Source organism: Anser brachyrhynchus (genome assembly GCF_964034855.1).
Source record: "Anser brachyrhynchus genome assembly, chromosome: 27".
Taxonomy (NCBI): Eukaryota; Metazoa; Chordata; class Aves; order Anseriformes; family Anatidae; genus Anser; species Anser brachyrhynchus.
In genome coordinates, this window is record NC_137720.1 from 3,860,124 (window position 1) to 3,884,856 (window position 24,733).

Genomic DNA, 24,733 nt, shown 5'->3' on the forward strand with positions numbered 1-24,733 from the left:
GGGACTTTGGGGAGGTGCCTTGTGCTGCTGCAGGTGGCTTGGTGCCACGTCCTGGGCACAGGCAAGGGGACGTCCTTTGCTCGCGGGGAGATGCTCTCACAGGCACTGCTTTCCTGCCTGGGACCCCGTGTGTCCTGTTCCAAGGGTTCACAGGGCAGCAAGTCGTCCCAAAAGCTCCAGGCCAGGAGCAGAGGGTGCCCGCTGAAGGATAACAGGGGGGTGAGGACAGGGCTGGGTGTCCCGGCCCCCTGCTCGCTCCTGGCTAGGCGAGGGCTGAGCGCGGTGGAAGGAAGAAAGAGCAAAGCCAGGAAAACTCCTTCCCCATCATATTTACTGAACTGCTCTGAGTTATGACTGGAGGCCAAGATCTGGCTTCAGGCGATTGCCTAAATCATTTAGGAGCTGACAAGGTAGGGAGGGGGGAAAATGTTCTTGTAATTCTTCAGTCTGAGGTACATTAAGGAGCCATAAGCCATGTCGAGAGCTTGAATTACATTAGAGAGATTATCCTGTTACAGTTCATAATCCTGGATAATATACCATCCCGCAGCACACCTGCCAATGATAAATCTCGCCCCGTAATGGGGCAGCCGTGACCCTGGCGGTCCCGTAGCCCTCTTGGCATGGAGCGGTAGCACCATGCAGACAGATGGAGTCAGGAGGGAGAGCACGGAGGAATAACAGCCTGGCAGCGGTGTCTGCGCCGAGGGAAATTCATGGCCGGGTGGCTCCACAAGGATCTCAGTGTGCTGGGACTCCCTGGGCTGTGGCAGGTCCTCGTCCTGCAGGCAGCATGGGCCTGGGATCTACGGGGAACAGACAGTGGGGCCACCAGGCTCCACAGGGACCCCACACGGCCCTATAAGTGTAGGGCTGAGGATGTGGCCCCGGCCAAAGCCCACAGGACGAGGAGGGGAGCCTGGCAGCCAGGTGGGCAGTGGCACCCTCAGCCCGGGCAGGACGCCTCCCCCCGAAAGTGGGGATTTCTGGCACCCAGCATCACGTCTCTCAGTGGGAAATGGGGAGGGATGGGGCTGATCCACAAAGGGATGAGGGAGAAGATCAGGTGGAGCAAAGAGCCTGTCTGTTTAGAGCAGGGCACCAGAAGGAACAGAGCTGCCTGCCTTAGCCCCTCAGGGACAGTCGATCAGCTGGGGAGGCGATCTGCAGCCCAGAGACCTTTCCTCTCTCTCCTTGGCATAATCCTGCCTGTAATGTCTCACAAGAGGCCAGCAAGCCCCGGGTCTCCTGGCTCCTCAGCCTACCCGCTCAGCTTGTTGGTCTCAGCCATCTCCCAGCCTTGCTATCCTGCTCTGCCAACAGCAGCCCCCCGGGCTATCAAGCCATTTTTCCCCATCTCCAGTCCTCCTCCAGCCCCAGCTACTTCTCTGCCCTATAGCCATAAATCCTGCTGTCCTTCTGGGTGCTGAGCTGACCATGCGAACACAACCGGGCAGCTCCCGCCTCTGCCAGGCAGCGTCTCCCTCCCGCAGCCTGCACGCCCTGCGCTGCAAACTGCAGCTGCCCCATTTCAATCTCCCAGGGGAAGAAGCTCTGTCCCCGAGGCCAGTCTGGCTCCTGATTTTGCAGAGGGCTGCTCCCGTAAACTGCATCAATCCACTGGCTGCAGAAGGATGACGCTAATTTGCACTGACTCCCCAAAGGGAGGGAACGGGACCGTGTCCACCCGCTCCTGGATGTCTCCTCGTCTCCTCTTCCCTCCCGCCCCTCTCTCCAGGCCTGCTCCCCGTGCCCTTGATCTCCTCTTTAATAACCGCTCGCTTCCAGGCTGCTCCGCTCTGAGGCTCAGCAGCTCCCAGGAATTACTGCCTCTGCTCTGGCTGCCGGCCTCCGGCCAAGGTAAATCCCCCCCTGCCCTCCCTTCCCCAGCGCCCATCACCTGCACGGCCCCAGCCCGGGGTCTGCACAGTGTTCAGACAGAGCCCCTCTGTCCTGCGGGGATTTGCAATTTCCCCGATGGCCCTGGCGGATACTTGACAAGAAAACCTCTTCTCTCAGGCTTGTGTGTTTTGTTTAAGTGCTTTGAGATAAAGCCCTTTTATCACGTTAAGAGCTTGGTTGCCCTGGTTTCTTCCTCTGGCCTGAAGGCCATTCTTTTCCTCCCTCTTGTTTTTGACCTCAGGTTCAAGAGTGCCAGACCTCCCTGGTTTAGAGGAGACCTTGGCAGCCAGCGTGACAGCCAGTGTGGGAAAAGCCAGGGCAAGAGCTGAAGGCCCAGCTCACCCAGGGAACAGCTCCCAAACCACGCAGGAGAGCAGGAAGGAAAGAAATGTAAGAGGAGAGCAGACATGCACTCCTCCAAGCCTCTGCTGCCCGCTCTTCCTTTTACCTTTCCTTTTCTCTCAGCCACCTCCTTTTATTTACTCTTCCACCCTTTCCCACTCCTCCTCCCTGCTCCTTTCTCTGGCTGTGCCTCTCTCCTCCTTTTTCTCACCCATGTTTTGCTTTCCTTCCCTCCTTCTTTCTCTCTCTCCCTTCCCCTGCGGCTTGCCAACTGCCAGCAGATGACATCTCCTTTCATGTTTGGGGCTGAGCGGAGGCTCTGAATGTTCGTTTGATTCCGTTAAGATAATAGCTGGTTCACTGTCAGACGCAGACTGATCAGTTAAAACCTTAATCACTGCCTGTCTACTCACATGGCACTTATTTTTTAAGAGATTAATCCCCTAAGCACTGCACCAGCATACATTCAGGCTCAAAGAAAAGGGTGGGTTTTTATTATTATTTGATGCGTTTGCTGTTTCTTTTTTGCCCCCACCTACTTTTCTTTTTTTTTTTCTTTTTCTTTTTTTTTTTTTAAATGCATCCCCCTGCTTCTTAATCTGATGCACAGAAGACATCTGACCCCCAGCACTGGTCCCTTCGTGCCAGGCACGCTCAGAGGCCAGGGGAGACGGAGACACTGCTGCTCCTGTCCTGGGCTCTGGGAGAGGCAGGAGCCTTGCAGGACAGCGTGCTGGGCTGAGGACAGAGCCCAGCTGGGGACTCAGGACAGCCAGGCTCTGTCCCTATTTCCCCCATCACACATTTTCCCCCATCACCACCTCCATCTCCTTTCCCTTCCCTGTTAACTGCAGGAAACGGCGCTGGTAAAACACCCAGGCAGCAGCAGCGAGAGGCCTCGGCGAGCACGCCACAGCCGGCTGGGGAAGCTCGGTGTCCACCTCTGACCAGGATTTAGGCAAAGCTCCTCTAAAGCGCCCGGGCTTAGCGCCTGCCTGCAGTGAAGCCGTGCCTCCCGCGTGGCCGCAGCCCCGCCGTGCCCAGCCCGCTGCTGGCACCGCAGAGCTCAACCGTGAAACGTTCAGGTAGCAGCAAGCACAACCCTCCTCCTGAGCTAGCATTTTAATTAACGGAGAACACCAGCTTCCCCCTGCTTAGACTTTGCAGTAGGCGCAGAGGAAGAAACGGGACCGTGATACAGAGTCCCGTCTCCCCGTTTGCTCCAGGGCAGCAGCGAAAAACTGCTTTTATGTGGCAATTTGCATTCACCGAGCTTCAAGTGTTTCACATCTTCACCTCCATCCTCAAAGGGAAATGGGCGCTGAGAGCTCATTTGCCTCAAAATCACCCTGCAGGTGAGGGCAGAGCTGCTGGACCAGGCTTCCCAAAGGGATGCTGCTCCTCTCCCCGTGAGAGGCAGCCTTGGAGCTGAGCCGGGCTGAGGAGGAGGATGGTCCCACCAGGCAGGGTCCTCCTCACTCCTCCTGGAACACCGGAGAAACACGGCGATATTTTCTGAGTGCTAAAGGCTTACGAACACCTTCTTTACATTTGACTTGTGATGAGAGACGGAAGAGAATAACAGCCTGAAGCCCATGGTTTGCTTTAGCACTTCTAGAGAAAGTTCAGGAAAAGCAAATCTTTTACTAACACCCAGGGAACGTTTTTCAGACGCCCGTTCCCCGCGATGGCGGTGAGAAATGACTGAGTTCTGCATCCGTCCTGCCGCGGCCACCGCGCTCCGGAGCGCCCGGCGTTGTGACCTGCCTCTCGCTGGAGGTCACGACTTTATTTGCATGATGTGCAGCACGAGGGGACGCGGCCGCCCGGCACACGCGAGGGGTCCCGGAGGTCAGTCTTCGGCCGAGAGGGTGCTGGTGGTCCCCGTGCCCCCGCCAACACGGCAAGAGTGGTATCGGGAGCTTCCTACAGACGGGCTCCTCTCCCTGGCACCCCAGGAGGAACCTCCAGCAAGGTCTGCAAAAGCTCCTTGAGGGACAAAGCAGCTTCTTAGCAGCTCCCCGTGAAACGCAGCCGGGGTTTTGCAGCCTTGCCTTGGGGTCCGGCAGGGCGCTCGGTCCCCGAGGCTTCGTTTCCACGTCCTGCTGCTAAACCCACACCTGCAGTGCCATCAAAGCGGCGACGGCGGTGTCGCCAGCTCCTGGATGAAAGAGGTGGAGCTGCTGGCAGCAAAGGAGCGCTCAGGATTTGGTAAAATAAAGTTGGAATTATATGAGAAGAGGTTTTTTTGTCAGCTGCCTTTGGCATTTCCTATTTAAAATGAAAATGTAGTGAGAGAACAGGCTCTGAGTGTATTTTGGCAATTTTCGGTGAAATAAAACAAAACTGTCAGAAGGATCTGTATTTACACACGAAGGGAGAATTCACCTCCAGACCTTATTCTGCCTGTTCCCCAAAGCGTTCCTGAGGCCAGAGTGCAGTAGGGTTATAAAAAACAAAGTGAAAAAAAGAGACAAATCTAAATAAATTATATCCAGAATCATAGTGATAAAGTTTAAGAAAGCTTATAGATGGATAAAGCAATCTCTAACTAATGGAGATCAGGACAAAACTCTCCCAAAGGACTGGTTATCCCATAAATTAATAGAGTCAGTAGTGTCACAGACCCGAGCCCCGGGGTCCCAAGGCATTGTGTAAGTGCCACAAGCGCACGAGCACCTGGGGCTGGCCGTGCTGCGATCACATCGCCGACAGACGGAGCCCAGGCTGGCAGCGGCCATTCACGTGTTTCACAGCAATGCAAAAAAAAAAAAAAAAAAAGAAAAAAAAAAGAAAAAAAAAAGGCCGTAGTAGTAAATGAGTAACAACACATGAATCTTTTCGGGAGGAAAGGGTGTGAGCTCTAACTGAAGCCTGCCTCGACTTTGATCTTGTATGAATAGGCTAGACCTGGCAAGAAATTTCCTAGGATGCACACGAGCCTTCAGACATGCTACGAGCAATCCCCGGTGTTCTTACAGGCCAGAAAGAGTTGCTGCCTTCCCTGCCTGCACAGACATTAGCTGGAGTTCACAGCACATTTAAGTTCACACAGTGGCTTAACTACTTTTTGGGAAAGTAACTGCTAAGCAGAAAGGCAGGCTAAGCCACGGGTCCGGACCTTCAGGTGGGCATTAGGTGCACATAGTATGCTCCGGTGCAAGAAACTTTCGGATTTCAGTCTCTGGCTTTAGCACGGACAAGCCCATGCAGTTGCATTGGTTTCTTCCTGACTTACAGCCCAAGAAAAGGTGGCAGGGTTATTCAGAGCACTCAGTTCTTAATGACATTTTAGCACATTATTTTGTTAATGAAATCCAGGTAGTTGCTTTAGCATAACAGCTACACCTCTGCTCCGAGATCTCTGCACTGTTAGACTAACACAGTTGCATAGCTACAGTCTGCAGGGGTTCTTAATCTACCCTGTAAAGCAGCTTAAACTTCTTCCTCTCTTATCAAACTGCACTAGGATCCCTCTCTGCCTGACCCTAAAATACAAGGGCTGCACGCCACGTTCGGGATAACCACCCTGATACACTCGGAAAGATCTGCTTGCTAATACAGAGCCCACCAGGACCCTGCAGAGAGACACCTCATTAATAACAAAGGAAAAAAAAATCACATCCATCCAAACAAGCTCATTTCTAAACTTACCCGAACAAGAGAACTAACTGCCCCTGCCAAAAAGCTCCAAAAGCCCCGGCCCCTCACAGCTGGCCATCAGCAGGGCAAAACTCCATGCTTAGAAGGAGAAATGAAAACCCACAGCATCACCTGTGGCTGCGGGTTTTTTTTTTCCATTTTCAATGATTTTTTTACATCTCGCCCTTTGTGCAAGCAGTGTTTTCCCCTCCACGCTCTCCAACGTGAACATTTGGAAAAAAAAAAAAATCTTGTTAAACTTTTAAGATACCAAGGAAACAATTATCCAATTACTTTGTCGGTTATTTATTATTGTTGCTCAGGCTGCGCTCGTTGCTTCACAGCTAGAGTTGAGCTTTGCACCTAAGGTTGATATTAATAAATAATAGCCGTGAATTAACAATACGCCTCTTGCCACCTTAATTATATCTGTGATCTCAGTCCCAGGGCTTTTACATGCCTCTGTGCTCACACCAGTGCTGGCCAGGGTTACCGGCGGAGGGGAAATTGCTGCACGTGGAGCTTGTGGCCAAGCTTCCCGGGGATATTTAAGTGTTTAATTCCCACTGAAACTGCAAATCGCCCTGAGGCTCCCAGCCTCCGAGACTTGCCCGAGCCTGCGGTGGATCCGGGAGTAGCACAGCGCTTCCCCAGGGTTCACACCCAAACTGCGAGATCCTCCCGTCGATATCGCAGGATCTCAGGACCGTTTAACAGCGCTGACAAACAAACTGATGCCGAGAAGGAGCCATCTCCTTTTCTCAAAGGGGCACGGATGCAAAGAGACAGATGAGGTAACTCGGGGAAGATCGCATTGGGGTTTGCTGGAAGCTCGGAAAATCAAGCAGCCACCTCCTTGCCCCCATCGCCGTGCCCTGACCTCCGGGACCGTCTCTGCTCTCGGCAGATGAAGACAGGCAGGGTGGAACAGATTGACCAGCCCAGCTTCCTGGAGGTATTTCCCACCGATTGTCGCCGGGACATACAATGAAAAGCGATAAATATCCCGGTAGAAAATATACGGCACCTCATCTCCCAGTTGTGTCGCCGCGAAGAGCTGGGGATAAATTTTGAAAAGGCCCTTTCCCTCTTAGGGGATAAATCCTTCAGGACAAATCCTCTGGTGGGAAGCAGAGAAGAGCCAGAAAACCCCGTGACCCTGCCTGCAATCGTGGAGCCAACAAGTGGTCAAGCTGAGGTCAAGGGGCCAAAGCGGGGCCAAAAGGGATGCTTTCTGCCAGGCCCATCTGCTGGCAAACAGACAGCCATCACCCCAAAGGTGCAGCGCGGATCAAGCTCCAGGCCTCAAATGTTTCTTCCCCCAGACAGTAGCAATTATCATAATCAAGCAGTTGACTCCAATTACGCCTTCCTCTCATTACAGCCGAGGGGATGGACACAGCCACGGCAGCAAAGGGAAAGTTCGCAGCCATGTCGCCTTTGCATATCTTAATCTAAAATGACAGGGTGTGACACGGGGGGCCGGTGACCCTGCCAGCCTTCAGCTGTTCGTGTGGCAACAATTTCCAGCACCAAATTACTCCCAGGCAGGGCTTGATTGGAGGTTCAAGGCAGCAGGAGAGAGAAGCCATTTAGGGGACTGAAACATTCTTCACAGCCCTATTTAAATACAATTTACATTCCAGGCTCTGCTGTTTGTGCATTGTTAATTGCATCTTGTACCTTAGTTTATTTTATAGTTGAAAGGTTTTTTTCTTTGCTGTTGTTTTTCAAAGGCATTCTTTCCTTCCTTATTTATTTTTTTTCCTAAGGGGCTGTTGTTCTCAGAATATAGTTATATTTCCTGGAAGGGAAAATAGATTAGTAGATTTAAAGGCCAGAAGAGACAAACAGATCATCTAGATGACCTCCTGGAGAAGACAGGCCAGGACATTTTACTCGGTAATTCCTGTGTCTCGGTTTGTCCAGACTTAACCCAATGCCCTGTGCTGGGTAAAATGCCCCTTCCAGAAAGGCAGCCTCGATCCCAAACCCCTGAGGTTTTGGGGCACCTCGCTGGCTCCCAGGGTGGCTGGTTCCAGCACTGGGAGAAGTCACAGGGGGGGACCCAAATAAATACCTTCTGCCCTGCAGGATAGCAGGGATGCTTGGATCCAGCCCATTTTCATGGTGTCATCTCACGGCTACAGCCGAAACCTGGTACCTGTTGTGCTTGGAGCTTGGGAGAGGAAAGTGCTAAACTCAGGAGAGGTCACCAGCAAAACCCATCAGGGCAGGCGTTGTTTAACAAAGACATTGCCCCCAAAAGACGAGCACTTGGCCTGTGCCCAGGTTAGAGGCTTTCAACTTCCATCATTTTCACCTGAGTTTGTATCAGACTGAAGGTGACTTGGTCGCTCTTGGTCTTTGTTTCCCATCTGTAAGGATGCTGGTGCCTCGCTTTGCTCCAGCCCTCTCAGAAATTTACTGCCCTTTGTGCGCTGGGTCAGGCTAGGGAGCCAGCGGAGGATGAGATGCATTGATTACAGCTTGATAACTGGATAATGCATGGACCATTTTCATCACCTTTCCTCTCCACTGACCAAAGAGTTGTTGGTAGGAGACTGAACGTGGGAACAGACAATGATTTAGTTGATTTAGAGGGGGAAAAAAAATGCAGAAGACAGAGTGGCTCTGGTTCGAGCGGCTTTTTTTCATTCAATTGAAATGGGGCATACAAACCAAAATAAAAGCATCCACCCAGATTTTTGCATTACTAAAACATGGTGCAGAGATCAGACTTTTCCTGTCGCCCTAAAGCCTGTGGACACTGGCAACGAACTCCTTCTGGCTGGTGCCAAACAGCAGGCCAAACCCAGACAGCACAGCTGACTTTCCTACTTACAATCCCATATTCTCGTATTGATTTTGCATTACTGCATGTGACCACACATTGTGGAGGCTAAGAGAGAAGCCTTGTTTTCTAGCACTACTTTAACGCGCGCTGTGCCAGTTGCCTTGCACAAGGTTAATTTAATGACAGCGTGGACAGAAAATCCTACGCAGCTGAATTATAGGGGTGCAGAAGTTTAACTCTTCTCAGATGGACTGTACGGGCTGCCCAAAGGCTGACTTCTGACCTGGTGCAGATCTGAAGTAAAAAGTTTTCACCAGTCCCTTCTCATTTGCTTTGCTGAAAGGGTGGCTGCACGAGTGGAAAACGGGTTTTGAATTTCCAAACTCGGGTGGAATTTCAAATCCCAGCTCTGGCTGTAAAAACAAGCCAAACAAAACACCTGTTGGGGGAGCACAGGGTTAAAACTTTGCAGATTTTTTTCACTCATTTTTCCAGCTTGTTCTGCTATTGGGTTTGAAAAGCCGATGTCTTTTGTGAGGGTACTGGATTATTTGTGACTTTGGGCTTTCCACCAGGTTAAAGGCCAATTTGGATGCCCAGTAGCTGGAGCCAGGACCCATTCCTGGGTCTCGGGACTGTTTTCTTCAGTGAAGCCCTAGGAGCTTCGACTGAGTTGCACGAGCCTGAAAGCTAAGATCTATCATCCAGGTGACAGCCAGGAGAAAAGCAAAACCACCCAGTGAAACGTCCTGCCCCGTGGGGAAGGCACGATTCTGCCCGGAGTGGCACCGAGCAGCACCGTCAGTTCATAGCGTTTTGGCATTCTTTTCTTTGAGCCCCATCTGCTGGAGTCCCGTGATTTCATGAGACGTTTTATCGTTCATTCGGTTGTTCGCATTAAAAAAGATCATTTTTAGACCTGCGGCCAAGGACAGAAGCCATAAGACCAAAAAAATAAAAAATAAAAAAATAAAAAAGACTGAAAGAAAAATGTTTAAATCTGAAGAATTTCGGGACAGTCCCATGATCTCACAATTTCTGAATGCTCGTGGCTGGGAATATCTGGTGCTGCCACTGGTAAAAACAACCTCCTGGGCCTGGTTCTTCTTTCCACCAAGGTCCCGTCACACCAGTCTGGCAGCACTGGAAGCTGGTGTGATATATAAAGAGGTGTCGGTGTAAATGACAACTAAGCCCACTTGACCCCAGCGAGCCTACTCCTAATTTACTCCAGCTCTGGGGAGGTCTGAGGCAGACATCGGCTCAGGAAAACTTGACGGAGAGACAGACAAATGTACACCGCAACCTGCTGCTGCTCCAGAGGCCTCCGAGCCAATTATTTGGGTGATCTCACTCCTCCCTTCCTTCTCCTTTCTCTCCCCCCTTTCCCATCACGTGCTCGCTTCCAGCAAGCGCACGTTCTTCTGCAACAAAAAGCAGTGCCGCGGAGGAATGTGGAGGGTTTGAAAGCCCCCCGAGAGCAGGTAGATCCATCTGAGCGAGAGTGCCTGCCTCCTCCGAGTCAGGAGGGGAAGGCGGGAGGAGATCGGTTTACATAAGTACTTTGCCATATGAAGAAATAATTTAGTAGTATTAATAGAGGTTAAAGTTTCCCAGGAATCCAAAACAGGCCCCGCAGACACAGGTGGGTTCTTTCACTCGCAGGGATGGGGAACGTAACCTGATTCCCTCCGGCCGAGGGGAGACGAAGGAGGGTGATGGGGGCCGTGGGTCCTGCTGGTGCTGGGCTGCGGGGCAGGGGCTCTGCTGCGGGCTGCAGTAACCACGCCAGCCCCGCCGTGCCCGGACAGGGCAGGATTGGCACGGGCATGGGTGCTGGGTGGTTGGGAGGCCGGAGCTGAGCTCCGGATCAAGCTTATGATGAGGAAGGGGTTCGTGGGGACGACGCTGGCAACACGCACGCATGCAAGCGTGGCCCCTGCACGCTCCCCACGTGGCGCTGCAGGCACGTGCAAACAGGCACACGCTGCAGCATGCACAAAACATGCTCAGCAAGGTGCCCGGAGCGTGACGCACAGCGCTGGAAACATCCACACATGCAGGGCTTGGGTAGCACAGACCAACCTGGGATCACCTCCTGCCTCTGCAGGACCCCCCGGCTGATGCCCAGCCATGATGCACCCCTGGTACCTCCTGGGGAGCAGGACTTGATTGCCACGAAATGGATAAAATGGGATGGGATAAATGGATAAAATGACATTAGGCTCTTAGATAATGTTGCAGATTACACATTGCATCAAACACGGAGCTTTTTACAGCCCATGGAGCTTTAGGCCACCCCCAAAATAATAATCTCTCAAAGCCCTAGTGACTGCGGTGTTCTCATCCTGTAAAACACACGGGACCGAGCTCCAGCCCACCCCACGTGGGGCTGTGCTGCCTTGCACCAACTTGGGATTTGGCCCACGGCCTCCCGATCGCAGACCTCAGCACACGTGGCTGCTGTTCTGCTCCGGAAGGGACTAACAAAGAAACAAGAATATTTGTTAATATATCTTTTTTCCACTGAAAAGCACTTAAACCTCCTAAGACACTTTTTCCAGACATCTAAATCTTTTAAAAATATTCTCTAGACTCCATAAAACTTATATTTTCCCCGGGTTCTCCCGTGAGTTATTAAAAACCTGAAGTCTCTACCTTAAGAGCTTAGAGTTTGGTCATGATCAGAAAACCAACTCTGCAGAATGGCACCTCCTTGTGCATGCAGAGGCACAACCCACTGCCTTGGTGGGGAACAGCCGAATGTACTGCAGAACCAGCACAGTCAAAGGAGAACAGCCCAGACTACAAAGAGATGAGCGATTTTTTTTTGGGTATCTGGGCGAAGACAGATCGAGGGACGTGCGTTTGAGATGACAGAGGCTCGGCGCTCTCTGAAAACACAGGGTGCTTTGATGGATCCCTTGGATTGGCACCACAGTGTTTGTAGCTGTTGGAAAACAGAATCACATTCTCACTGTTTACTCTTTTCTCAACCACCACCTGAAAAAGTCGGAATTTTTAACGGCAACATCGTTGCTTTCTTCCAAAGAGGCCCTTAAAAAATCAGGATTTTTTTCAAGGAGCTCCCGAAGCTGCATCCAGCCGCCCTTTTATCCGCGCCAGCCCGGCACGGAGCGCTGCTGGTAGCGCTACACCCGAAAGGCACCCGGCACGGGGGGGGCTTTGGGGAGTCGGAGCAGGGTGTTTCTTTCCATAGCTGCTTTCCTAGACCAGATCCGTGCTCCAACGCTGCTGGAATCAAAGGGATCGTAATACCCTCCCTGGTTCGCTTAAACATCAGTTTGTCTGGGGCGTGAACTCCGCCAACAGCAGCTCCTGCAAAGTGCTTAGCTCTTTTTTTCCCCCCCTTTCTTTCCTTTTTAAAAAAGCTTTCTCTTCTCCTCCCTGCTCTTACCTTGCTCCCTGTCTGCCTCCCCGTAGCCTCCCAGAAGCACTGGCGTGTTTTTAACCCAGGCATGAAACAATCCCACAGCCGCAGATTGTGATGTTTCAGATAACATACGGAGAATGTAAATCCTGTCAGCAAGTGCAACAGCCATAAAAGGCTAAAATGGATTCCTGCGGATTAGAAATAAAACACAGAAAGGGCCCTGTTCTCTCACTTTCCTCATCTCACAACCTCCTCCGCCTCCCCTCGCCCTCCCTCTCCTCACTCCCCTTAAAAAATCGCCTGGAAATGCAAGGGGCGTTTTTTTTTTTTTTTTTTTTCATCAACTTAAAAGAAAAATAAAATACATTCCAGGAAAAGGACTGCTGCTAAGAAAACTAAAACCAGAAAATGCTTAAAGATGTTTTAATGACTTAAACACAGGGCCGGGATTGTGTCTAAAAGTTTCCACATTTAAAAAAAAAAAAAAAAAAGGCAAATTCAATATTAAATGTCCCCCCTCCTCACTACCACTGCTGCTGTATTTCTTTCTCGAACCATCTGATTTAAGCAGCGTGTTATTAACACGGCCAGCGCCAACAGACACCGGCCCACGTTTAAGCAAAGTTTATGCTCCTGCTCCGAACTAAAAAGGCCCAACCGAAAACGCTCCTAAAATAAATGAGGGCCGCGTGAGCGGGGGTCCTGGAGGCTGTTAACAAGCAGCTGACAAGCCCCTGCTCTCGGAACTAGACCCTCATTTAGAGGGAGATTAGCCGAAATCTTCCTTCTAATTACTGAACAAGTCCGGCCGCCTCTCCAGCCCGAACGTGCCGGAGGAAAGAGCGAGGGGAGCGGGGTCAGTCCTCAGCATCCCCCCCCCGAAGCCATCCCGTGTCATTTGTCACGACCGCTCGCTTGTGTTGCGGAGGGGCCTGGCTGCCGCCGGGGCACGAAGGGCTGAAGCGAGCCCTTTCAGGGAGCAGACGGCGCGCTTCTTCGAGGTCACGGCAGGGCAGGGCGCTACGGCCGCCCGCGGAGCGTTTGGGCCTTCGGAGCTGCTCAAAGGGAGATGCGGGGAAAGGCCCTGCCAAACTGCTGGGCAGGAGAGACAAAAAAAACCTCCTGGTAGAGGCGGCGGCCCAGAAGTTAACACACGGGCGGCTGCCTGCGACGCACAGCACCGGGAACATTGTGTTTAAGTGAGCAAAACGTTCTGGGCTGGATGCAAAAGCCCAAGCGAGAGTTGCTGCTTGGAGGCAATGTAAAGGGTAGGTAAATAAACGGGGACAGGCTGAGCTTTGCCTGCTGAACGCCACCCATCCCATCAGCAGGTACGCTGATGCTCACGCATACACAGATACCCCCAAAAACCAGTCCCCGTCAATGGTGGGGTAAGAAATATTTCGGTATTGCAAAGAAAAAATTATTGCCTGGGTGGGAATGCTAGAAGGGACCCATGTCCTGCTCCCACATCCCACCTCTTCCCCCTCCCAACGTCACTTTATCACTATCAGCCTCCACCTGCAGGTGAAGCCAGAGCTGCCCAGAAGTGGCAGAGCCGAGGACAAATCCTGCAGGAGGGCTGGGACACGACGACCGTGGCTGGAGAACCGTCCAAAGCTGTGTGTGTCCCCCGGGTGGAGGGGAAAGCGACGGGACCAAGGGCGTTTCTTGCTGACCCTCGCAGCTCTCCAACCATTCCCACAGGCTCTGACCCTCTGTTTCCTTCCAGCGTAACACCGTCTACCCGAATCTTTTGGTGACAAACCAACGGACTGAAATGAAAAACCTGCCTGCCTGCAAACGGGTACTGGGGTAGTTTCTGAGCAAGTTCATCTGACGGTGCCATGGGGCCTTTGGTGGGGCCACACCGAGCTGAAAACCTGCCTGTCCTTCCCATGTGCAGCCCGGCCACCAAACCCGCTGCAAGAGGAGCTGTCATGGAAAGCAAACAAAAAGGCTTTAGTTTCCTTTTCCTGATGTCAGACCTGATGGACCAAGGCTCTTCTCACAGCTTTGAGAGGCAGAAAATCCTCTCCTGGGGGGATCCGCTGGGAAAATAAGCCTGGGTGGGACCAGGGGATCCACCAAAGCTCAGCTGGAAGCGACCCTCCCTCCTCTTCCTCCTCTCCTTCCTCTTCCTCCTCTCCCTCCTCTCCCTCCTCTTCCTCCTCTCCCCCCCTCAGGAAGGACCTGCTGAGCCCAAACCAGCTCCGCAGCAGCCACTCCAACAACCTCTCTCCACCTTTACCCAAAAGCTCATTCCTCTTTTCAATTCAGCATTTTTTTTTCTTTTTTCTTTTTTATTGAGAACGTGCAAGCGTGTTTGAAACCCAGATTTCCATCCAAAAGAGTAGGAGGCCGAAGTCAGACTTCCCAGACCACAAAGACGCACAGCTCAATCTCTTTCCAGCCAGAGTTTCCATTGTATTCTTCCCAGATGAACTTTAAAAATATATGTGTGTGAATGTGTGAGTGCGCGCGCAAATGCATGTATTTTTTCTTTTTTTTTTTTTTTTTAAATGAATAGAAAAAAGGCGAGCAAGCGAGTGAGGCTTTTAGGAGGTTAATAAACCGACCTGTTGCCAAGTTGGATATGTGCATGGAAGGGGGGAGTTGAGGGTTTTAATCCCAGCTTTTGATAAATAGAAGACATTCTAGTCATAATAAAACGTGTTTTACACTTGAGGGGGGGAACAAGGGGGAGAAAAAAGGAAAGTTTTGGCCAGGCACTGCAAGCTCCTGAGCCCAAACAATGAGGTTAAGAAACATAACTGTAACGCATTAGTAAATTGACAATGAAATTGCAGTTACTTCACTGGCTCTTTATTAAATAAACACAGCCTGAAATGGACCTGTCTGCCCCGGAGGTATTTGTATAGGGTTCGTATTACTAACTCAACACTGCTGCTAACGCACTCTCAGGCACTGCACACCCTGGAGTGCAAACACATTCCAGAGCAGACCCTGCAAGGTGGGGCCGACCTTGCTTTTCCCCTTGTCACTTTTTCCCTTTCGTTTAGACCCAGGGTTTTATAGCCACTGGCTGCTACCATGACATTTTATCCCCAGTCGCAGCTCCTTTCAGGACCAATTGAGAGAACCACGTGCGTGAATACACGTGCTAAGAGCACGCTCGTGGGCTGGGGCTCTCCCACACCCTGTGCTCCCCTTCCTGCCCCACTCTCACCCCTGGGATATGGTCCCGCACCCCCAGGGCTCCTTCACACCCTGCCCGCAGCTCATGGCCACTGCTTGTCCCCAGCTCCCTCAGTTCTCCTGCTCCTGATCCCCAGTCGGCCCTTCCCACCTACCCACAACCCCAGCAAAAAAAAATCACACACCCTGCGACAGCGTGCAGGGCTCAGAGCAAGTCGGTTACCCTTTACCATTTACCCCCAGCCAGCAGCATCACCATGGCCCACTCAGGGGCTGTTCTCCCTCTCCGTTGTGGCACCAACACAACGGGCTTTCAGCGTTTCTCCATTCCTGTCCTCACGTGCATCCATCTCACCCACAGTCCTGATGCCTGCCCCATGGCCTCACCTGCAGCCATGCAACATCAGGGTGCAAGCAGCTGCTGTAACCTACGGGACACTATCGCATTTGGAGAAGCAGCTGCAGTTCACAGGCGAAGTGGAAAGCCCTTTTACAAAGCCTTCACCACTGACAGACATGAGCCCAGCCAAATCCCAATCCCCCTCGCACCGGCAAACTCAGGTAATCCATCCCCGTGCGCAAGCACACGTCGGAGACAACGGGAACTTCTGCATGTTCAGCACCTTGCAGGGCCTTGAACAGCTGCCAATGTCCTCTGGAGATGCGCCAAAGCAGTTCATGAGATGTGAATGATAGAGATTCTCAGCAGCCCATGGGGTCTGTAGCAGGCTGTGCTACTGTTGGCTTGCGTGGCCACGACACGCTTCTCCCTTGTTCTGGGACGTACCTCCTGTGGAGTCGGGTTTTCTCGGCGAGGATTTCTGTTCCTGTCTGCAACTAAAGCGAAAGCTCTCTGCTCTTCTTTCATATGTGACCAGAACAAAAAGAAGCCTTGGGTTAAGTGTTTTCTTGCTCCCACTGTCATCAAAGGCCTTAAGGGAAAAGATTAGACTCTCACCGAGGTAAAAATAGATAGATAGGGCCTAACGAAGGATGCAGAACAGAGACTTTACCTGTCACTAATTCCATCCAGCCAGTCTTCACCTAGACTTGAAATGTCCCCAGCCACTCAAGGCTTGCATTTGCAAACCTTCATGCAGGAGCAAAGTCTGATGTGATGAGAAAGTGCATCGAAACTCAACTTTTCCGGACCAATTATAAACACCTTCTGCACAAACCTGAGCCGTGGAATAAGATCAAGGCCAAGCAGCACGTGCTGAGCTGCCCTGGATGTTCCTGCAGCGAGTACTGTCAAACAGATGGCGACAAAGCAGGAAGCAGAGATGCAGCCACTGATGGGAATTTTAGTAATATGGAGGAGATGGACATTTTGGGGATATGTCATACTGGCACAGAAGACAGCAGATGAAAAGGCCACCGTAAAAGCATGGTATAGTAACAGGTGAGGTGGCTCTCCTAAATCTAAGTGCTAAAGACAAGGTAAGGAGGCTTTGCACTTACAGGTGGGCATTGGGAACATTCGATAGTGACGATTTAGGCTCCTCCTCTTCTTCCCTTCCCCTCATGTGCCAAACTGCATTAAAATCCATCAGGACCAAGCTCACACTGAGTATTTTCTTAGTCATCCTGTTTTTCCATATGAGCAAATGGCGTTGCTGGCACATCCAGCCCTTGGAAGAGCTTACCAGGGCGGGGAGAGGCAGCGAATTCCCCAGTTGTTTGTGATCCCTGCAGCACGACTGGATGCCTCTCCCGCAGAGACAACGTCCCAGCTCCACCGGGGACTGCTCGGAGCACGCGGGAGCGGAGGTGGAAATCCCTGGCCAGCGGCGTGCAGGAGGTCAGCCCAGCGCTCCGAGGGATTCCGTCTGGCCCTGCAGCTGAATGTGAAATCACGGAGACGTCTCCTGCTTTGCCAAAAGCAGTTTTAATCTTGCAAGGGAGTGAAAGGGAGAGCTTTCCACTGAGTTCTTTCATTCATATGGTCTAGTGGGTTTTTAGCCTTTTTTTTTTTTTTTTTTTTTTTCCAACCTGTAGAAGCCTCCAAGTTTCCCTCTGGAAATCCCATCCTGAGATGGTTTTCTCTTTGAGTCACCTTTTGCAGACTCCTCGGGTGAAGGCCTCCAGGGGCAGGATTGAAAAGCTCTGCAAATTTAAGTGTGGATGCAAATAGGAAGACGATGCCTCGCTCAGACATTTGGGCTGCATTTGATAGGATTCTCCTGGACCTGAGTCAACCTGGGCTGTTGTTGGAGGGGAGTCTCTCAGGGAAGATGGCTCTGCCCTACAGTGTTATTTGTTTCCAGAGATACTATCGAAATAAAAATTAAGATAAAGCGGTGTTGTATGTATATCCAAAGACTGTCTAAAGCACACAAAGGGTCCTGTAAGATGCAGCCTCCTACTCCTGTTACCATAGGAATTACCAGAGTCAGGGAGCTGGGGCCAACAATCCCAGTATTTCTCTCCAAAGGCAGGGCATTTGGAGCAACTCTAGCAAGTGGCAGTGGCACAGCAGCATCAGGCTCAGCCTTCTCGTTAGGTTACCTTAACTAAAGCAACATCTGTCACTCGTGAGCCTCCAGAAAGACAGCCTGGGCCAACATTTCATCTTCTACATGCAGCAGCACGGAGCACCAGGTTTATTGTTCATTGCGCAGCTCGCAATGCAGGCAACATGCAGAGCAGATCCACGGGACACGGGGGCTCAGGACCTCTTTAAACGGGTTCCAGCCTCTTCCTAGCTGGGAAAAGTGAAGAGCTCAGCTGTAAGAAACTTGTATCCTTTGTGGACTTACTCTTTTGTGGGTAGGTTATAAGGCAGAGAAATTGTAAGGCACGTTTTGCAGTGAGTAATACTAGCCACTGCTTGGAGTTTCCCTCTTTCCCCATCCATCCAGGTGGTTTTACACGTCCTGTATTCCTCTCTGTGGTTTCTCCCTGCTTTCAGAAAGGCCCCACCTTCCCCTTACCCATTTTCTAGGCATTCACTTGACATCTGGTAGAGAGGGATATAAGCCATTCTGCAATGAAATCTTACCCTGCCTCTTTTTCCAGCCTGCCTGACAGAGAACAAGTCAGCTGTGGGCCTCACCAACAATTTTAAACAAAAACCCACAATCCAGCAGGTCAGGCCATTTTAGCATATGTACCTTTTATTTGTAGCAGACTGTTAATAATTAAGTGATGCCTTTCATACAGACATTTACAATAATTTAACCTTGCCCTTGCTGTGTAATTTATTCTTTGCAGAAGCCAATAAAAATAAAGGCCCCATATTTCGTCTCTCTCTCTCATTCTCCGTACATATATATAAATACATATATATACACATATATCCAGAATAGTGTAATAGGTTTCACATATTGTTCCATAGGTATCATTAAGGTAACAGAGCCAAGTGTCTCAGTTCATATGACTCTCTTTATAGGTGCCTTATAATCCACATAAAATTGAGTTTATGTTTCCTTTCCATCCACTGATTCTAAAACAAGATGAGGAAGGGTTGTCTCTCTCTAGTTTTTCCTTCGTAAGTCCGGTCCTCACTGCACCAAATTCAAGATTTGCCATCTGTGGCAAACACCTGCCTTTAAAGGACCCAACCAAACTGTAGATCACCTACAACCCTTCTGTTGTCGTGTCTTACCTCTGACAGTGGCAAGTCCTAAAGCCTCCAGGAGAAAGGTTTGAGTAATGCCCACGGAAGACAAGCAGCAGATCGCCTGCCTGGAGAGGAAAATCCTTCCTGAGTTTGTGAGTGAGTCATTACTCCTGTTTCCAAAGCCACAGAAGAGAGGACCCAGCAGGTAAGTGGAATAGGAGCACGGGAAGGGACCAAAACCAGAGATTTATTTCCTCTCCAAAAAAAAAAAAGCAAGAAAAAAAGTGGAGGACAGGGAAGAAAAGGAGCCAAAGCTAGTACTATTGGCTTCACTTCCCCAGAAAGTCCTAAAGAGGCTACGCAGAGAAACAAAAGAAAAATATTTTCCCCCGAAGAAACATTAGCAAAAACACATTTATTAGAGCACAAAAAATTCCATAACACTTAAGAGACCTGATGCTCTGGAAAGCGCAGGGCTGACCGCTGGGTGCGAGCCAGCGAGGCTGCGGGGCCACGGCCAGCACAGCCCTGCTGCTCCAGCGGGGAAGGCTGCAGAGCCTGGGCTGCCCAGCTGCCCATTCCCCCTAAAGCAGGGCAAGAAGCCCAGCCTGGATGATTTCAAGCACCGTGGAAAGGGGCCCAGACCTCAGCCAGACTGCTCCTGTGCTCCCAGATAAGGGTCAGCTTTGCTGTCCTTTTCCTGAGGTCCGAGCTGCTCTCAAAAAGCTGCATTAGGTAGTCCATCTTCCTAAATGCAACTGTGACACACTTAACGAAGACATTCGGGCTGCAAAGGAGGAGCTGAGACACATTACAGGCCCCGTGGATCTCCTGCTCCATGTGGTCTGTGGTCTAGAACCTACAGGTCCTACAGGAGACGTGCTTCCCCCGTGCTGCATACCCAGGGCGATGCTGCAGGAAAGTTTCCATTCAATCACAACCACAGCTTTTTTTTTTTTTCCAGCGTCCTTTAGAGCAGCAGCTCCGCAGGGACACAAGAGCACGTTCATATTGTTATTGTTGTTATTATTCACCAGCGTGGCAGGGGGAGAAAGGGGCAGGGACGACGCGGCTACTGGTCCCTGGTGCATGTTCTCCTCGTGGCGCGCGGCTGTTTGGTCCATATGAGGTGATGGAAAACTTTTCCCCAGCATCAGGTGTTGCTGCCGAGTGTGAGCTGCTCCAGTTACACTCTCGGCAAGTGTTATAAACACACAGGCACAATCTAAATATTTATGGCACATGAAATCTCCCGTCTGCTGTTCCTCAGCAGAAAGAGAAGAGAGGCGGGAGGGTGGGAGGGTGAATTAAGAGGTGATTATTGTGCAGGGCCTGTAAAATCAAAATATGGAATCAAGATGTATTCGGTCCCCAGGAACGGTCACCACGGTGAGGAGCCAGGTGCCAGCTCCCTGATGTCGATGTGAGAGGTTTGCACAGACCGGGGTCAGGCAGCCCGGTCCGTGGCTGGGGGGAAGCACTCAGCCTCCACCGGCTGTAACGCTGCTGTTTTACACCAGATGGAAACACGGCCCTGGTTTCGTGGTCTCCCTTTTCCTCTCAGGCACCTCCTGAGAGACGGATTGCTTTAGCTCATAAAACCTTTCTGGGGCTGTGAAGGAGGAGTAGAGCAGGCTGGGAAATGATTTCTCTGCCTTCAACAAAAATTGTGATAGAACTTTTGTTTTCTTATTCTATGCTCAAATCTCCACGGGGTTTGTTAAATGCTTAAAAATAATAATAAAAAATAATAAAAAGACCCCCAGACAGGGCATGTTCAATGTGTTTCTGGAACAAATAGCCTTTGATACAACCTGTAACGCACTGAGTACCTGAGGGTGATAGGACCATCTTGCCAGAAAGGAGAAGAGATGCTTTAGGAGAAATGCTCCACTTAACAAAGTCTGGGAAGTTACTATCAACAGAAATCCTGTCTGCAATTGTCTCTGGCGATAGCAAATGACATTTCAGAGCAGCAGATATCAGCACCATGGCAAGAATAAAGGATAAGAATACAGGAGCACACGTAAAATTGGTTATCTGGGCATCCCACCAAAAATCTCTTCCAGGTCATCACAGAGACCTGATGAAGAGAACAGGTCACAAATACATTTTCGGGACCATAACAGACTACGGTTCCCAAGGATGTGTCTGCCCACAGGTGAAGGGCCTGGAGGGCAAGAGCATCATCCTCTCTGATAATGTAAATTCACCCAGGTACACTCACCCATGACTGGCTTGTGCACACAGCACCCGAGCTCTCAAGGTGCTGCCTAGGCTCCTCGTTCAGATTTTGCTCAATTACTAGAAGAAAAAGACAATGCAGAGGGCATCTCCCTCACTGAGGAGTGCTTTTTCTTTACACCGGTGTTAAGACATCAACAGTGTCAGATACAGCATGGGAGGCTCTGACTAAAGGCTTGGGGATGTCCAGCTGGAAATAAAGCAAGACATTCCTCCATGCGCTTGAGCTGCCACTTGCTGTGTTCCAACAGACCCACCAATTTCTACCAAGAAGGGTGACACCACAAGGAGTAACAGTTTTCTAGCTTCTGATGACTTGGGTTTCTGGCTGCCAGAAATCGAGACAGAACCAGCACGTGGGAATCTGCATACCGCTCTGTTTTCAAGGGAGCGCATTCAGTTATGGTGGGGCCCCCAAAGTTATTTTTAGATCAGCACAAATAACTGAGCAGAAGGCTTTGACGTTTTTCCTGAACGAGTCCCAGGACCAAATTAAAAAATCAAGGCGTTTTCAGCTCTGAGCAGGAATTTATACAACCTTTCACCTTGATCTGTGCTGGCACTGGTGAGTCCTGAGCGCAGGCTGGAGACAGCTACGGGAGGATCAGCAGGAAGAAACGCACAGGCTGCAGCTGAGATGAGCTGTACCAACTGGGACCTCGTTTTTCCGTCCAAAATACGGGCTCTGCAAAGTTGCTGAGCAGCAACTCTTCACTTCAAGGAAGTCCTTCAATGCCTCCTCACAGGGCTGACAGCTCGCTGCTGCCAAATTTGAGTAAACAAGCCAATTTCCACGTCCCCCGGAACTGCGAGCACGTCAATAATCACTCAGGAGAAAGCTGAAGTGGAGCCGGGTGCTCCTCGTAACAAAGCCAGGGCACGTTCTAGTTGGCACACCCCGATGGATGTTTACGCTCACACCCACGGAGGCGCCAACCCCAATCTCCTTCCATTGCAATGACAGGCCTGGCTTTGCAGGGCTTCCAAAGGCAGAGCACCTCCTGCCCTGCAGAGGAATTTTACTCCCAGGAGGCTGAGAACGTTTTCCATAGGAATCTTCCCTTGAGAAAAGCACTATTTTTTCACATTTCAAAAAGGCAGAGTGAGACATCATCTACCGCTTACGTTTCCACATCTCTGCCAAAAACTGGAACAAAGGTACTGACTGCAGTGGGATTCTCATGGAGTCACCTTTATCGTCAGTAAGACAACGGGTAGGTTTTGAACAGAATTCCTCATATTATACATTTCCAGGCTTTCCCATAAGAGTGTCTCCTGTGGCTCTCTAGAATCGACTGGGGGAAACAAAGTGCTTTCCTCTAGAGATGGCTCAGCTGACTGCACAGCCAAAGGTAAAGCTACTGTGGACATCAAGAAGCCTCCACGCTACCCAGTGACTGAGCTCAGATCTCAAAAAAGCCAAAAATCTCCGGCTCAAACTAATAGACATATCTGCCAACAACTTCTTTTAATTTTTTGGAACTACTCTATAGATCATTTCATTGCCAAGAAAAAGAAGAGATATTTACGATGGTGACTGAAAAGCCTTGAAATTCCAAGTCAGATCCTCAGTGGTGTAAACTGGAGCTGCTCCAGTGAGTCCAGGGGACACTGCCAATTTACACAGGTTGAACTGGCTCTCTAGTGATACCTGCCTGGCTCTCCGGCTCCCATGGACAATTAGAGATAGCTCATTGAGGTATTACATGAATACCTGCCTCTCTTTCCTCTTGACTCATCCCAGTGGGAAAAAAAATACAAGAACACAAATGCAGAAGTAGAAATCAGACATTTGCTCCTACCTTGAATTTAGAGATAACGTAAAGATGGGAACGGAGAGCTGGATGGACAGATGATGCCTGCTGATACAGCCTGAGGTAGTTTTCTTGACAGCACTGGCTCTGTCCTGTAAACCAAGGAAAAAAAAAATCATCTTTCGTTTGTAATAGGGTTGCAAGAATTAAAAACATGTAGGAAAGGGAGGTGTTTCAATACCAAAGCAACAGGAGCATGGGGGAGTTCTAGAGATATAGAAAACATGTGCTTAACATTCAGCAGGTGCTTAGGTTTATATAAAGTGCAGCTCAATGAATTTCCTTATTTTCCTGTCCTGGGGTTCCTCATGAACAAAGTTTCCCCAGATGGGTCTTATTCAGAATCGGGGCCTTATTTAACATCAGGGAGGTTCTTTTGATCTGTCAGTCTCCTGGTTTTCATTATGACTGAGACATCTTTTCTGGAAGGTTGAGGAAATGTGTATTAAATAATGGTCTTTATTCTTAGTTAGTTTCTGGAATAGAAAAAAAAATACAGTCAACAGAAAATACAGATGAATTATGACAGCATGCAACCGAGGAACTTCCTGAAGGTGTGCACCCAACAAATACCAGACACTATTGGCAAACACACATATGAATAACTACTCCTGGCAATAATCTCCATTGTCTTCAACCAGTCCCACTGGCAAAGTGACTCCCACGACTGAGAGCACTGCAAGACTGGGCCCCGTGTACTCCACATTTAAAAAAAAATTGAAATTTTTAAAAAATTAAATGCATCTGAACCTTTAAAAATGTAAACCGGTTGTAACCTCCTGGCATCCTGCGAGTTTAAGGGGAGTTTTGTCCACACAAGGAACGATCCCTTTGTTAGATCAGAACATGCTGAATTTAATCTCAGAATGATTTTTTATGGCCAAGACATAACCCACCCTTGAAAAGAAAGAGAGTTTATAATGGAAAGGCTGACACAATCTGAATTATAGAGCTATAAATGACAGCACTCTAATCATTTGATTAAAGTGACCAGTCACTTCTAACAAAGGGGTGCTTGATCCGAAGCTGTTGTAGCAGGTGGAAGGATCCTCCATTGTCATCAAAGGTCTTTGGATCAGGCCCAGCTTGTTCGTGTATTTCACTGATTTTACATTCATTTCAATCCCTATTCAGCTAGATATTTAAACACGTGCTAAATATTTATTGTTTGTGCAACCTGGAACTAGTCTCAGATTTCAAATTAGGCCTGAGTGTAAGTAACTACTTTGCCAACTGGTGCTCAGATGGGCTGGTTTAAAGAGGCTCTTTCTTGAATTTGATACCATATTTTAGTAACCTTTTTGGTGTTACCCTGATTGCTTTAATGCAGTTGTCATCTTTTGTTAAAGCACATCCTGACAATGCAGTGCAGTGATTTTAACCGTGTGGATTTAAAAAAAAAAAAAAAAAAAAAAAAAGAGAACAAAAACTCTGCAGTTATTTGGGGTTTCGTTTTCATTTTTTTTTCATGTTTAGGGAAGAAGAAAGGACACAAAAAAATAGAAAAAAGAGAAAATTGAAGGTTGAAAATTATTGGGTTTCAGGAAAAAATATTTTTGGCAACGAAATCAGCAAAAGAAGTAGGGGTTTTGAGTACTGAAGCTCACCAACTAAGCCAGGGAATAAAACTGAACCGAGCTCTGAAACTTTACCTTCCTTTAATTATAGAGGTGACATTTCAGACATTTAGTCTGATTTTTTTTGCATCTGCATATTGAAAACACCCTTTTAAAAATACTTAAAAAAAAAAAGCTGCTACAGAACATTTATTTAGTGAAAAGTAAATCTTATAAAAATTCAATTGCAAAGTAGTTAAGGTATTTGAATTTTTTTTTTAACGAAAAGAATCCCAAGAAAGAAAGTATTTGATGGCTAAT

The 24,733-nt window shown here is 49.6% G+C and overlaps 2 long non-coding RNA genes across 3 annotated transcripts; one reads left to right on the plus strand and one right to left on the minus strand.

Moving 5' to 3' along the window:
• The first annotated feature begins 209 nt into the window (after positions 1–209).
• On the plus strand, positions 210–8,097 carry LOC308183205. 2 transcript variants are annotated; one of them, XR_013942339.1, is made up of 3 exons: positions 210–1,860; positions 2,144–2,292; positions 3,099–8,097. It is a non-coding gene; the product is annotated as an uncharacterized lncRNA (long non-coding RNA). The 2 variants fall into 2 exon arrangements; XR_013942340.1 differs by having other exon boundaries at positions 1,724–1,860; positions 2,144–8,097.
• A 7,745-nt stretch (positions 8,098–15,842) lies between these two features.
• LOC308183203 lies at positions 15,843–23,072 on the minus strand. The gene is made up of 4 exons (XR_013942337.1): positions 23,038–23,072; positions 22,845–22,948; positions 18,844–18,923; positions 15,843–17,941 (listed from the first exon to the last, which is right to left on the minus strand). It is a non-coding gene; the product is annotated as an uncharacterized lncRNA (long non-coding RNA).
• Positions 23,073–24,733: the final 1,661 nt, after the last annotated feature.